The sequence below is a fragment of the Xyrauchen texanus genome, chromosome 4 (assembly GCF_025860055.1).
Source record: "Xyrauchen texanus isolate HMW12.3.18 chromosome 4, RBS_HiC_50CHRs, whole genome shotgun sequence".
In the NCBI taxonomy this organism is placed as follows: Eukaryota; Metazoa; Chordata; class Actinopteri; order Cypriniformes; family Catostomidae; genus Xyrauchen; species Xyrauchen texanus.
In genome coordinates, this window is record NC_068279.1 from 3,095,007 (window position 1) to 3,109,875 (window position 14,869).

Genomic DNA, 14,869 nt, shown 5'->3' on the forward strand with positions numbered 1-14,869 from the left:
TGCCATGCACGACGTCCTATGACAAAATTAAGAGAAGGGATCATTAAAAATTTTATTCAAAACATTCTTGACCTAAGAGCAAAACTCCACACACTGGGGCAATTAACACAGGAGAATTTGCTCCAGGCTCAAGAATATCAAAGCCGACTGTATAATAGGGGTACTTGGCTACAGGAATTTACACCAGGAAATATACAAGGAAAAGTCCTTGTATTGCTCCCCACATCAACTCTAAATTACTCGCCATTATGAGGTGAAACGAACAGAGAGGCAGAGCACGGCAAATTTACCACCTCAACCTCCTAAAACCATGGAGATAGGCGGTCCTCATGACTTTATCGAAGGTGCTCCCGGACAGGGAGGAGCTCGGACCACTCACCTGACTTCTCTCTCCCTATTATATTGCAGACTAACGCATCGTACAGGAGGTTGGGAGTGGTACTGCCCCAGATGGTGGAGGGGGAGGAGCGCCCCGTGCTGTACATTAGTCACAAACTCTCACTGTGGGAGACTAGGTACAGCATGATAGAGAAGGAGCTTTTAGCCTGTAAGTGACAGGCCGGATGGCTCTCCTTTACTTTTGGCAACTACCACGTTTTCTCAGCAGTGTCTAATACAGAAAATTGCTGAATTTTTTCAGAATTTTTTCATCTTTCAAAAGGTTTTCTATCAAATTAATCCATACAATTTACCCATTTAATTTTTGCTTAAAGTTATGAGCATTTATTTTATGTTTGCCTATAAGAAGCTAAATCTTTCAAAAATGCCTTCAGGGTATAAGGGATTCATCTAAATTACCAACTAGTCTGGACAACATACTTTAAGACATCAACTACAAAACTACCAAAATATAAACACAGTACATACAAGACTGACCATCAAAATATCAAGCTAACAAAATCTTGGTGATTATGTAGAAAACGTATGCATTATTGCGTAAAATCAGACATGGAAGCGCAGCGTAGTTCTAGCGGGAAGACTAGCAGCTGTACATCATCACATCATTAGCTGGGTAATTGCTAGCAAATCGCATGTAAGCCATTGCTTTATAAGTCTGCTCACAATCTATCACATTGCTGTTCCAGTGTGCTAACACGGCAAATAGACACAAAGGGACTGCGCGCAACGTCGCCATTATCGTATGGCTTTAGACACGTTGCCCACCTTCAGCAAAGATACCTCAAACAACTCTTCCCTCATCAGAGGGTTTTCATATCAAATGTTGTCTTTCAACAAAGATACTGCACAGCAACGCCGGCCTAACGTAGGGCCGCATATCACGCTGCTCACCTTAGGCAGATTCTGCACAACCAGGGGCTTCGACGGAGAGCCCAAAATCACACCCCAAAAAAAAAACTTTCCTATTGCAAAGGCTTCACACAACCATACCAGAGATATCGCAAATTTCAAGTCAATTCTCATGCTCACATCTCTTATTTTCTCCTTCTCCAGAATGAACGCCTAACACAAGACCTGGTTCGTACCAAACTAGATCATCTCTTTTGGGGGTAGTATACTACTTTCTCTCTTTTTGGGGGTAGGCTCCTCGCCCCTGCCTCCTATCTCTGACAGGACATGACGGTTCCGGGTACAACTCCCTCGGACCCCTGGACGGGGCCTACGCCAAAGAGAGACATTACTTTCTGTTTTACATTTATCAAATAAATGGCATCTTAAACTTCACTCAAGCCTGTGTGTCTTCCTGATAGAAATGGAAGCACAGCATAGTTCTAGTGGGAAGACTAGCAGCTGTACATCATCACATCATTAGCTGGGTAATTCCTAGCCAATCGCATGTAAGCCATTGCTTTATAAGTCTGCTCACAATCTATCACATTGTTGCTTCAGTGTGCTAACACGGCAACCTCCACCACCAGTTGAGCCCTGTCCCGCACGGGGGTAGGCTCCTCGCCCCTGCTTCCTATCTCCGGCAGGACATGACGGATCCGGGTACAACTCCCTCGGACCGCCGGATGTGGCCTACGCCAAAGATTGAGACATTACTTTCTGTTTTACATTTATCAAATAAATGGCATCTTAAACTTCACTCAAGCCTGTGTGTCTTCCTGATAGAACTAGACTTCTTGACATAAGCCTTGAGGGTAGAAAATCTAATACGATACAGACTCATGTGGCATCCTTACTTGTTCTTCCAATTGAACCTAACAGAGGTTGTGAATGTTTCAATGATAAGCAATATGAGACATAGTTTCCAACAATCCCTGGTCATCGACATCAGTGTAAACAGAGATAGCGTATGGAATCAATTTATTGTTGAGTCTGTGGACTTTACAGCAAATCTGTGCCGTAATAAGATCCATATGTCTGTAATCTGTGTTAGACTTCAGTTCAATGCAGAAACATTGGGATGCATCAAGTATTAGTGTGAGGAAGCAGTGTGTTCTTTGGATGAACAAAAAAATGTCTATGATAAAAAGACACACCTGTCAACTTGTTATTAATCCCAAGGGTGTGGGTGTGTGTGTGTGGTGAGGGGGTTTAGTTCATTAGATCAAGTTATTTTAGATTATTGTTAATCTCGTCACTACTCATTTTATCAGCAATTTCGCTGATGAGATAAAATTAATTGTACCATTACATAAGATTTGGTAACACCCCCAACACTTAGTATCATCCTAAAGATTTTGTTAGGTTTTTCTCAACAACATAAAGATGTGATGAAGGAGAGAGAGCTGGTTGGGGTCTCCTCATTCCTCCACTCTCAGGTGGCCGGGCTCCTCCGTCCCCCGGCGGATGGCCGCGGCTTCTCCGTTGGGGTGGATGGTAGTGGCGAGGACTCTACTATGGCACATCCCTCCTCCTTCCTGGGTTGTGGCACCAGTGTAACAAAGTTCAATGGAAAGGAGGAGGAGAGAACCGGCTTGATGATATAAATAATAATGTAATGAGAAACTGAACCAAAAGACACACACACACACACACACACACACACACACGCACGCACACATGCACGCACACACACACACAGGTGTCAAAAAGCTGGCCGTATCTCTCTCTCTGTCACACCGCCGTCTCCGGTCACCTTTGTCCCTCTTGGGCTTTATCAGCCTAATTAGATGCCGGGTGTGCAGAATCACGACCCGGCCCCGCCCTGCCACATTCCTCCCTCGTTCGTTTAAGCCAGGGAGCACCTTTCTCTGGGGGGCCTTCCACCCGTCTTTATCCCTCCCGGGCTTAAATAGCCTAATCAGGGGCCGGGTGTGTGGAACCCGGCCATGCCCTCCTCCCTGCCAAATACACCTCTGCCCGCCCAGCTTTTTCTAGTGTACAAACAATTATAAATCCAAAGTGGAAATATGGTGTAAAATTTAAGAAACACCCCCGTTTCATACATGTGCCTCATTATTAATGGCTCCAGCAGGTCACAGCATGAGCTCATGGAAGTTGAGAGCTCATTGGTTAACTAGACTCTGGGGACAATACTTAAAACTTAAACATCTACAGTGGTAAACACCGCATGATGGGAAGAAATAGACACATTTGAAATTCCACTGACTTCTGCAGAAAACTGTGAGTAAAACTAACAGACACTGACGTGCGGTCTGGGTAGGCAAACTAGGCACTGCCTACCCTGCCAAAATTCAAAAATAAAATGTTTATTAAATAATAAACTTGTATTTGGATTTTTACTTTTTATTCTTGTGATTTATATATGCAATATGTGTGTTATTCCAATTGTTTAGACGTTATGATGACAAATGTAGCAGTTACGCCATTCATTGCAGAAGACAAGCGGAAAACCCATGTTGCGCATGCGCACTTCGATCCTGTATTCTTTAACATGTACGGCAAAAAGCACAAATCTGCTGTGCCTTTTGACGTAAATATGTTATGCCCGTAATCATCTCCGTTACGTATCAGACATGGACCAATTAAAATCGAGATATTCCTGGATATTTGCGTAGCTAACGTCATTACACCACAGCTAGCGTACATGCCTAATCCCCGCAAAATTAAAAATGACAGCACCAGCCATAATCACGGAATTAAGAAATTTTTCCAAGCTCGATTTTAATTCCAAATAGGAGTTAATTGCAAGAGGGAGGTCTACGCCAGCCTTAGATGGGGCCCAAAAATTATCCGATCATTTCAAACTGATTGGCATGTAAGAAAAGATTGGCTATGTGGCTGTGCTAACAATCAGCGGCTGTACTGCTATCCCTGCCTGCTTCTTTCAATCAGTCAGACTGTTTGGACTTCAGCGGGATATTGTGATTTGAACAACCTGCCCGCAGCTTTAACCAAGCATGAAAAGTCGTCAGCTCACATCCAGTGTCAAATTACACTGAAAACCTTTGGAAAATCTCGGATCGACCTTGCACTTGACGAGCAAAGGAAGCTGTATATAACCTACCACAATGAAAAGGTAAAGGAAAACCGAGAGGTTTTGAAGGATCTGATAAATGCATAACGTTCACTGTTTACGCACTTGTGTGTGTGTGTGTGCGTGAGAGAGAGAGAGAGTGTGAGTACACGATATACATCCTGATTTGTACATTTCTTGATATGCCGCGCTTGTGTGTAACGTTCACTGTTATTACGTATTATTAGCTTAAACAATAAATCAGGTAATCTGGCTTTCATAACTCAGTGCCTAGCCTCTTTAAGACATCACCGCACGTCAGTGCTAACAGAGGGCATTTGGGCTCATGTCTTTGACAAGAAAACAACACAAGAGTCTAGTCTCTAATCCACCGATTTGTGCTGCGATGTCGGCATAAATAAAACGGCATGTTTCATGTACAATAGAGCCGAGGCATGACACCATTGTTTGGCAAATTCAACAAGCTGTACCGCTACTGTAAAATTTACAGTAATCAATCTTCCCGCTTTGACGCCTATGTTTTCCTGTGAATGTTCAGTGCCACCTCTCCACGAGGAGACTGTTTTGCAGCTCTCAATGTGGCACTGCTTGATTTTAATTACACTATAATTTATTTCTTTATGTATTGTACGATGCCTGCCCATGCCTCTCTCTACCTCTGCCTGCCTGTCTGTCCGTCTATCTGTCTATGTCTGTCTTTCGATGTAGTGTATACTTTTGCCATCATCGACATTGGTTTAATTGATGAGCTTTTGCGATAAATAGATTTCTATCGGGAAGACACGCAGGCTTGAGTGAGGTTTAAGATGACATTTATTTGATGAATGTAAAACAGAAAGGTAATTTCTCTCTTTGGGGTAGGCCTCGTCTGGCGGTCCGAGGGAGTTGTACTTGGAATCGTCATATCCTGCCGGAGATAGGAGGCAGGGGCGAGGAGCCTACCTCCATGCGAGACGGGGCTCAACTGGTGGTGGTGGGGTGGTGGAGGTTGCCATGTTAGCACACTGGAACAGCAATGTAATAGATTGTGAGCAGACTTATAAAGCAATGGCTTACATGCGATTGGCTAGGAGTTATCAAGCTAATGATGTAATGATGTACACCTGCTAGTCTTCCCGCTAGAACTACGCTGCGCTTCCATAAATTATATTGCTGTATGCGTAAAATTAATAATATAACTTTTGGAGGGCAGCGGGCAGCCTATAGCGTATCTGTGCTTTAATCTATTACAAAAACTGATCCTGACCCATAAGTTTGGCTATTGTGGTACAGGTTTGAGTCTAGCCACCAACAGTCCAATCCCCTCCTCTCTTTCCAATAATTTCCTGGCCCCTCTACACTATATCCACTTAAAAAAGGCAAAATTACCCTACCCCTAAAAATGTTACATTGGGATTATTTTTTTAGGGTCAGATTGCACATACAAACACACACAATCACGCTTTCAAATACAAAAAGATTTGTGCAACATAAAAACACTAAAGAGTCAGGAGTTTGTCGAAATCCCTAACTATGAACAATAGTAGTAATTATGATTTCATATCAATTACATGGACATAAGAGGCTAAAGAAGCATTGTGGGGTCGATGGAAAAATGATTGCACAGCAGGAGGGAATTTCTTTGCAGGCGGTGTAGAGATTGCAGTAATATATCACTCAACACTGACACGACCCTTTCAGAGTGTGTAAGCAGACAAATATCCTTTCTGTGGCTACATAAGAAAAATGTTATGATGGGATTTGAGATTAAGCTAAATGAACACTTGAAGCATTGATTTATAGAGACACTAGATAGAGAAATCAAACTCTAGCCTTATAGAAACTGAGAGTGACCTGATATGGGATATGAGCAGAGTTGTGAGGGTTACTTTTGAAATATATTCCACTACAGATTACAGAATACATGCTGTAAAATGTAATTTGTAAAGTATTCCATTAGATTACTCGAGGTCAGTAACATATTCTATATACTTTGGATTACTTCTTCAGCACTGATAGACTTTTTCACTTCTTTTATCTATAAAGCTCTGTCAGTACAGTACGACAAAATACACATGTTATAAATACATTCTCTGAAAAACCGAAATATCTTATGCAGCGTTGTTTCTAAAACAAGATCAATCAAACTGATCTTTTTTTTAAGGATTTTTATATATTTTACAGAAAAACAATACAAAAATGATTGATGAATATGTTTAATGTGCGGAAGTAAATGGCTTCATGATCCGTTCTGTGAACACGGATGCACAGAGTGGATAAATTGCAATGGAAGAGTTTGAGACCGGTACAAGCAGCCGAAATGGGCTTCCTCAGAAGGGTGGCGGGCTTCTGCCTTAGAGATAGGGTGAGGAGCTCAGTCATCCGTGAGGAGCTCGGAGTAGAGCCGCTGCTCCTTTGCATCGAAAGGAGTCAGTTGATGTGGTTTGGGCATCTGGTAAGGATGCCCCCTGGCCGCCTCTCTAGGGAGGTGTTTCAGGCATGCCCAGCTGGGAGGAGGCCTCGGGGAAGACCCAGGATTAGGTGGAGAGATTACATCTCCACACTGGCCTGGGAACGCCCCGGGGTCCCCCAGTCAGAGCTGGTTAATGTGTCTCAGGATAGGGAAGTTTGGGGCCCCCTGCTGGAGCAGCTGCCCCCCGCGACCCGACTTTGGATAAGCGGTTGAAGATGGATGGATGGATGGAGTTTGAGACCTATAGGAAACATGGGAGTGTAGATTATATGAACGCACACACACACACACACACACACACACACATGTTGGGTTTCCATGTTTTATGGGGAATTTCCATAGACATAATGGCTTTTATACTGTACAAACTTTAAATTCTATCCCCTAACCCTACCCCTTAAACTAACCCTCACAGAAAACTTTCGGCATTTTTACAATTACAATTTAGTATAATTTATAAGCTGTTCTCCTCATGGGGAATGTCCCCACAAAATGTCCCCACAACTGCAAAAATATTGGGTTTTACTAACCTTATGGGGACAAAGTGATAAATACATGCTCACACACACACACACACACACACACACACACACACACACACACACACACACACACACACACACACACACACACACACACACACGGACAATGCTTCGAAACCTGAGGTATTCTTAAATGGACAGCAAACAATTGCGGAAAGTCATGGCATCACCTCACGTTATCGTTACTAACAACACATTACATGTTTACTATAGCTTTTTTATCAGCAGTGAGGGATTTACATGTGATGAATATAAATTAATAGTCAAGCTGACGGAGAAGATAAATGAGTTAGAGAAACACATCCGAATGCTAGAGGAGGTCAGTGAGAAAGAGAAGCTTGTAGATAATGTTTCGGATGCGGGTAGTACAGAGAGCAACACACACGCTTTGGTTCCGGCTGTAGAGCCACCGCAGCAGGGCGTTTGAGTGACGTTTCAGCAGCATAGTTGTAAGGCAAACAACACCCCTTCCTGTTAGGATTTCCAATCAATTCTCCCCACTGCATCCACTGAGAATCATGTTGAAAGAACCCTTGTTATTAGTGACTCTATTGTAAGGAATGAGGAAATAAAGACTCCAGCCACTATTGTTAAATGCATTCTGGGTTCCAGAGCGCCTAACATCAGATTACATTTACAAGTGCTGGCTAAAGCTAAATGTAGATTTTCTAAGATTGTTATTCATGTTGGCACTAACGATGTCTGGATTCACGCGTGATAATCATTGTGCTACACACTTTGCAGAATTCATTTTCTCCCGTCGGCTTTTATGAACCCACACCACAGATGTCGCAACTCTTAATAGCAAGTTCCTTTTAATTTTCTTGACTTTTCTATTGATCATATCAGCAATAATTCATCAAATGATGGAGAAGTTCAGATGTGCGATGTAGTCAAGCACACCTCGGCATGTTAAAGAGATGTTTCAGGTGTCTAGATAACAGTGATGCTGCACATTAGAGTGTGTCAGATCATGGTGGACTGCTACATCCTCCACTATAGAGTGCTATAGAGAAACGGCCTGCAATATCAGAATTGCAAAGAATTAGCAACGCATTTGTGAGCACGTTAGCAGCGTTGCCTGATCTGCATAATTCCTTTAGTGAATCTGGGGTTAAACCAGCACATAAAAAACTGTGCTTTTACCGGCTACAGTTCATTTCTATCGGAAAGACACGCAGGCTTGAGTGAGGTTTAAGATGCCATTTATTTGATGAATGTAAAACAGAACGGTAATGTCTCTCTTTGGCGTAGGCCCCGTCTGGTGGTGCCTCCTCTATCCTGCCGGAGATAGGAGGCAGGGGCGAGGAGCCTACCCCCGTGCGGGACGGGGCTCAACTGGTGGTGGTGGGGTGGTGGAGGTTGCCGTGTTAGCACACTGAAACAGCAATGTGATAGAATGTGAGCAGACTTATAAAGCAATGGCTTACATGAGATTGGCTGGGAATTACCCAGCTAATGATGTGATGTACGCTGCTAGTCTTCCCGTTAGAACTACGCTGCTCTTCCATTTATCACCATGTGGGCCCAGCCCTACATGTACATACATGCACATTGTTCAGAATCAGAATGAACTTTATTGCCAGGTGTTCTCACGTACACAAGTTATTTTGTTTTGGTGATAGGAGAAACAAGTGCACACAGAACATTACAGTGAGACACAGACACCTGACGTTTAAGAAACACCCATATAATGTACAGTAAACATTAAATGCACCGCAAGTTCTTTTGGATAAAAGTACTTGCCAGATGCAAGGATGTGCATGTAAGATCACTCTTTTATCTTTTTAAAATCAGCTGCAAACTCATCGGTTAGGTCCAAAGTTTAGGATACTAAAATCAACGGAGAGTGACTTTAAAAAGATGTATTCTTTTTTTAATTGTCTAGACAAATGGTTTATGTCATCACACGCATCAAAAACGATGGTTCCCATCTTACACATTAAAGTTTAATGTTGGGAAAGACTTACAGGAGGAATCCTGGCGCAAAGACTTTCATTCCATCATTGCACATGAAAGAAGACACATTAACAAACGATCAATGGAAAAACTGTCATGTGGATTACACATAAATGTGATGTCTCAATGCAACAAAGCACAGATGATTTCTGAAATCTGTCGCACAGCTTTGATAGTCTGTCAACCACGAAACCACAGTGCTTTCAGTTCCAAGAAGGCATTTCTCCAGTTACAATATATGCTTAGATTTCCACTATAGTTTATGATGAAAAGTCTGATTGGACTTAAATTACCCAGTTTCATGCTGTCAAGACAAATCAGAATCACTTTGAGTAAAAAGATTCATATATCACTGAAGATTTTTAAGTTTTAAAGCAATTACACACCAGATAAACTATGTTTGACATCAGAGTTTGATTTGTTAGCTTAGTGTCAAAACTCATGTGGGCACTAATGAATCACACCTTGAGTACGCCTGAAAACGGCGGTCTGGAATATGGTTCAAGTATGGTTTCTAAGTGTAATGAAAACAATCCAGTCAAATTTGCACTGACAATGCACTCTTTGCATCTCTTGTGATGCATCCATGGCAGACATATGCAAGTTTTAGTAAACTAAATGGACGAACGATGTAACCTAAACATTAAAGTTAACAATGCTTTCCATTTTTGCTGCTTCTGGTCTTGAGTCGCTACCTAGTTAAAGTGGCACATAGCTTCTTCTAGTAATTGAGGTGGCACTAATATGTGACGCAAAGATACCATGGGTCAGAGGGGGTAAGAGGGAGAACCAAAGTGGAACCAAACTCAGATCCTGACCAAGCAAACAAACCAAGAGTGAAAACAGACCGAATTCCTTAAATTTTTAAAAAGGTGAAGTCTGTAATTGTCTGAAACAGCACTTTTTGAAATCCAAAGATTTGCCAAGTGCTTTGAAACACATTTCAAAGAGTCACAAACAAAATACAGATGACCAATGTTATTCATTTATGTTATGTTATTTTGGATTACTTTTAATAGATTTACAGTAAAATGTCTCCAAAGAAGAACACATATGATTCCATATTTTTCACTTACAGTGCCCTTATTACAGGGACAATCCCCCACAGCAACCTGGAGTTAAGTGCCTTGCTCAAGGGCACAATGGTGGTGGCTGTGGGGTTCGAACCAGCATCCTTCTGATTAACAGCCCTGTGCTTTAGCCACTATGCCACCAGCACTCCATAAGGTTCGGGTTCATGCTTAATTGTAAGGTCCGTGCATCTCTAACAGTGTAACATTTGTATTTTATTTCTTTTTGCATTTGTGATTGCAAATTTGCAACGACAAATTTTAACCTATTTATACGTGTGGTATAAAGGCCCCATCACACTCACGGCGTAGTGCGTCTTCATTCTTCTGTGAAAGCCAAAAATACGTTTGGAACAGCTGACCAACGACATACCGCTTGGGAACATTCAGACACAGGCCACACAGCTGGGGGAGGTGTTTAGAGGAGCATTTAAATATGAGGACACTGAAGACTACAGGCTTTATTTTCATAAGCAAGCTTTATGTGCTACAACCGTGCACTACTTCCTATCCAGTTTTCGTAAGAGCGCTAATTCTAAGTACAATTTTCGTGACAGCCCAAAGTGCAAGAGGGCGTGGGTGGGAGTGTTTGCACTATCTGTGTGTGTATGTGCAAAAACTGTGGGTGTTTTGTATGTTAATAAAGTGGCCCAAAGCTCAATTTGCTATTTTCCTGAGAAATAAGTCATAGCACTAAGAGGTTTCAAAACCATGTCTGTTTTCAGCGCAAAGTCTGAATTCGGTGCTTTCATTTGCAGTTTGGGTATTTCACCAGCAGGAGACAATGTCCCTGACAATCACCATTTTATTAAACAAAAATATATGAGATTTGTGTTCAACTATATATAGGTCATCGCTTATGTTTTTATTATCTTTATGATGGTATTTTTCCACCTGTTGTCGTAGAGTGGGTTTTAAGTCAGTGGGCCAGAGGAAGAAGTTGGAGATGATAAAATGTTTGGATTTGGTCCGATTTTTTTGACCACTTTGTTATTTTAATTATATAATTTCATTTAATTTGAAGTGTAATTTGAATGTAGAAATAGTTTTGTTAAATTTGTTCATGTTTCAATACATTTATTTAATTGTTAAAAATCGACCGGTAGAAGTGAAGAGCGTGCCAATACAATCCCCATTAATATTAGCTGTTCATACATGAAAATGGTTAATAATACTTACATTCTCTAACATTTAACAGAGCCAACATGCAAATTCTTAACCACATTTTCCATGCGTGTTAAAGAGCATGTCATTGTCATAGAAATATGCCTGACATTAAAAATGGACGCAGCTAATGCACAAAAGAACGTAAATCCATATTTCTATACTTCTAATTTACAGCATACAAACATTTTCTTATAATTAAGCTTTCTCTGTTTATATCCCTGGTGCTTGATAGATAATGGACTATATTATAGGACAGAGACAACACACCCGGTCCGGTATTGGGCTAATTAAGCCTCAGAGAGGGATAAAGATCGACTGCCTAGGATTGTGCGGGAGAGAGAGATAGTTTACGGACATGTCCGTCATGTGTGTGTTTGTCTTTTAAGTTTATCATTAAAACTACTATTTATATTGTCAAGCCGGTTCTCGCCTCCTCCTTCCCATTGACTTATTTACAATCACATTTTACCGATTAGCGCTTTTGCCAAACCCACCTGCGCCTAGACTTAGCGCGTACTTGCACGAAAATACCCAAACTTTATGGCCATGCCCACTGAATTTGCACTCATGATTTATTGCATAGTGCTGCGTTTAGCGCTTGCGCTCTTAAAATAGGGGCCAACATGTAAAATATGAACTAATATGACATTAAAATAAGTTATCAGTGACTTCAGGCCTCATTCTATGAGTAGATTTTACATGAGTTCATTAAAAGAAGCAGTTTTAAATACTCAATGGTGGTTAAAAGTAAATATAAGCAGTAGATAATTTGTAATTTGTTTCATTTCCATTCTAAATTCATTCAGCTAATATGCTAATATGCTAACATGCTGTACGCAACCATAATAAGTGACAATTACACTCTGTTATTGTAATTTATGATGACACCGATACTACAAAGATGCGTGCATAAGACAAAAGAATAATGATTAGAGGCATATCTCACTTTGGGCAGATGTGAGAGCACTTAAGAGTCTTTGAGTACATTTGGCTTGTTTTGTTGACTAATGGGGGCGCCAACAGCGAGTGAAATTGTGTCGTAAAAGTTTTTAAAGGGAATGTTAAAAGGTATCTTTAACCTAAACCTAACCAATAGTGATCTAAAAATCAAATAAGAGGTGAACAAAACAGACACCCCAACACTAAACCAATGGCCAAACCTTAAACGATAGTGTCCAAAAACAAAATGCGAAATGACAAGCACATTTTCTGAAGCAACCACGTCATTTTGTGTTGCTTTTAATACTCTCATGTCACCTTGCGTGCTTGACTGGTCTCGAACCGAGTACTTCCATGTCCAAAGTCCAACAATCTATCATGTGAGCTAACGTGCAAGTAATGCAGGCTATAAAATGTATCGCTTTTCAGTGTTTCGATATCATATCATAGCAGTGTGTGAGTAGTAGGTTGAAAAATAAGTGTTTATAAAGTCATACCAGCCATTGTAGTCGTGATTTGTGTGAAAGTGAATAAAACACGCAGTTGTTGTAGCGCCTCTAGTGTTCATTTCACCAGGAAACTGCGACAAAACGTAGAATTCGGCAGTTTTCAAAAACGTAGTTATAGTAACGTTTATTCTATGAGACTAAGTGGCGGTTGGTTTGTTGATATGAGTTTTTCAGTGGTCTATTCTTAAAACTCATTACATTTAATTTGCTAATAAAATGATTAAAAAAATCTAAGTATTGTTGTTTTGATTCGTTTTTTTATTACAACACATCAAGAAATTAGGAAATACATAATCTGTGATGATGGCCAATGGGAAGGGCTGGATTGGTAATCTGGCATACCGTCATTTTCCAGGTGCGCCAATGCACTTTGGGGCTGATCAGGGGCGGATTGGCCATCGGGAGAACCAGGACTAAACTGAAATGAGCTACCGCGTTATGCAGAACAGGCCACAAAACGTCGCCACGATATGCCGAAGGGTGCAACGATATGTAGAACAGGTCAGCGACACTGAATCCCGGGCCGATTTCTCTTCCCAGTCCACCACTGCCAACGGGGCAAATACTCAGTCAAACAAATTACGAGGATGTTTCAGATTTATCTTAGTAATAAAAATATATAATTATATAAAATCATTAAAGATATGTTCTTGTATCAACATTTTTGTAGTCGTAGTGAACCGTAGTAGTAAATAATAATACAAAAATAACAATAAAACAATTTTGACAGCACTTTTCTTTGTGCTAATTTATTTCAGTTTGTGCTAATTCATTTTTAAGTCCACTAGCACCAGTGAGAACGTGTACAGCCCTGGGTTAGAAGTCTGTTCAAACTAACTTACCCTAAATATGAGCAATAGTAAAAATGATGCTTGCCTTGCTGCGTTTAAAATCATCAGCATAGCCATAGCCTATTTTATTTGGAGCAACAATCAATCAATGAATCATCTTTTATTTTATTGGTGTTCTTCCCTTGACAATTACATATTGTACATGAATCTGTGCTTCACATCATATCTGAAACTGTACATTGCTATTTCATATGCTGGACATAAACAAGTATCTCTCATCCACGTCGCCTTGACTAACGCCAGACCTCCGGCGCCACTGACCCTCCCAATGTCTGTGGACAAAATATCCCTGGTGTTTCTCTTAGAGTGGATGTACAGGGCTATAAATCTGTCTGCTGTGTTGATCTTGGCATGATCCGCAGCCAAAGCAAAGGTAAGAATCAATGAAATAAGCCTGGGGCTAAAAATGGTTAACTTTATAGAAGCGCGGCTCAAATGCGAGTTTAAAATGCAATATATTGAACAATTATACAGGATGCTAAAGTGGATCAGACATTGACATTAGCTCTGTTTCAAAACCTAGTGTGCTGCCTCCCAAGACAGCATTTTAAGCCATCAAAGGTGCTCTCCGGACACGAATGCTGTTCCACGAATGCTGGTGGCACAATTATTCTTCCAAGACAGCTTCCTTCGGCCTAATTCTAAGGGTCGTTCACGCATAATGTGTTTTTGCTTCCATCTGCACTGTTTTGCAATTAAATTGAAACATTTCCTTATCCAAAACATTTTCTAACCACATTACACTGCTCTCTAAAACATCTTATTCTGGCCAAATTCCAAGTGTGCTCTGAATTTTGGTTTTGGGCAAAAGTGTCATTTTAGTGCATCATAATTCTTATTTTTTTATGGCTAATTTCTTTTGCAATCCACACTTATTGAAATCTCATATGGGCTGAGAAAAGTGTTATGTTTGGATGCTGTAGCTCTTTTCACACACATTAGTTTTAAAGAAGTGTAATTTTCCTTTTTTAAAATGGGGGATGCTGTAAGAGGAACAGTTGTTGTAAGTAGGGGAAAAAATTATTATACAACTAA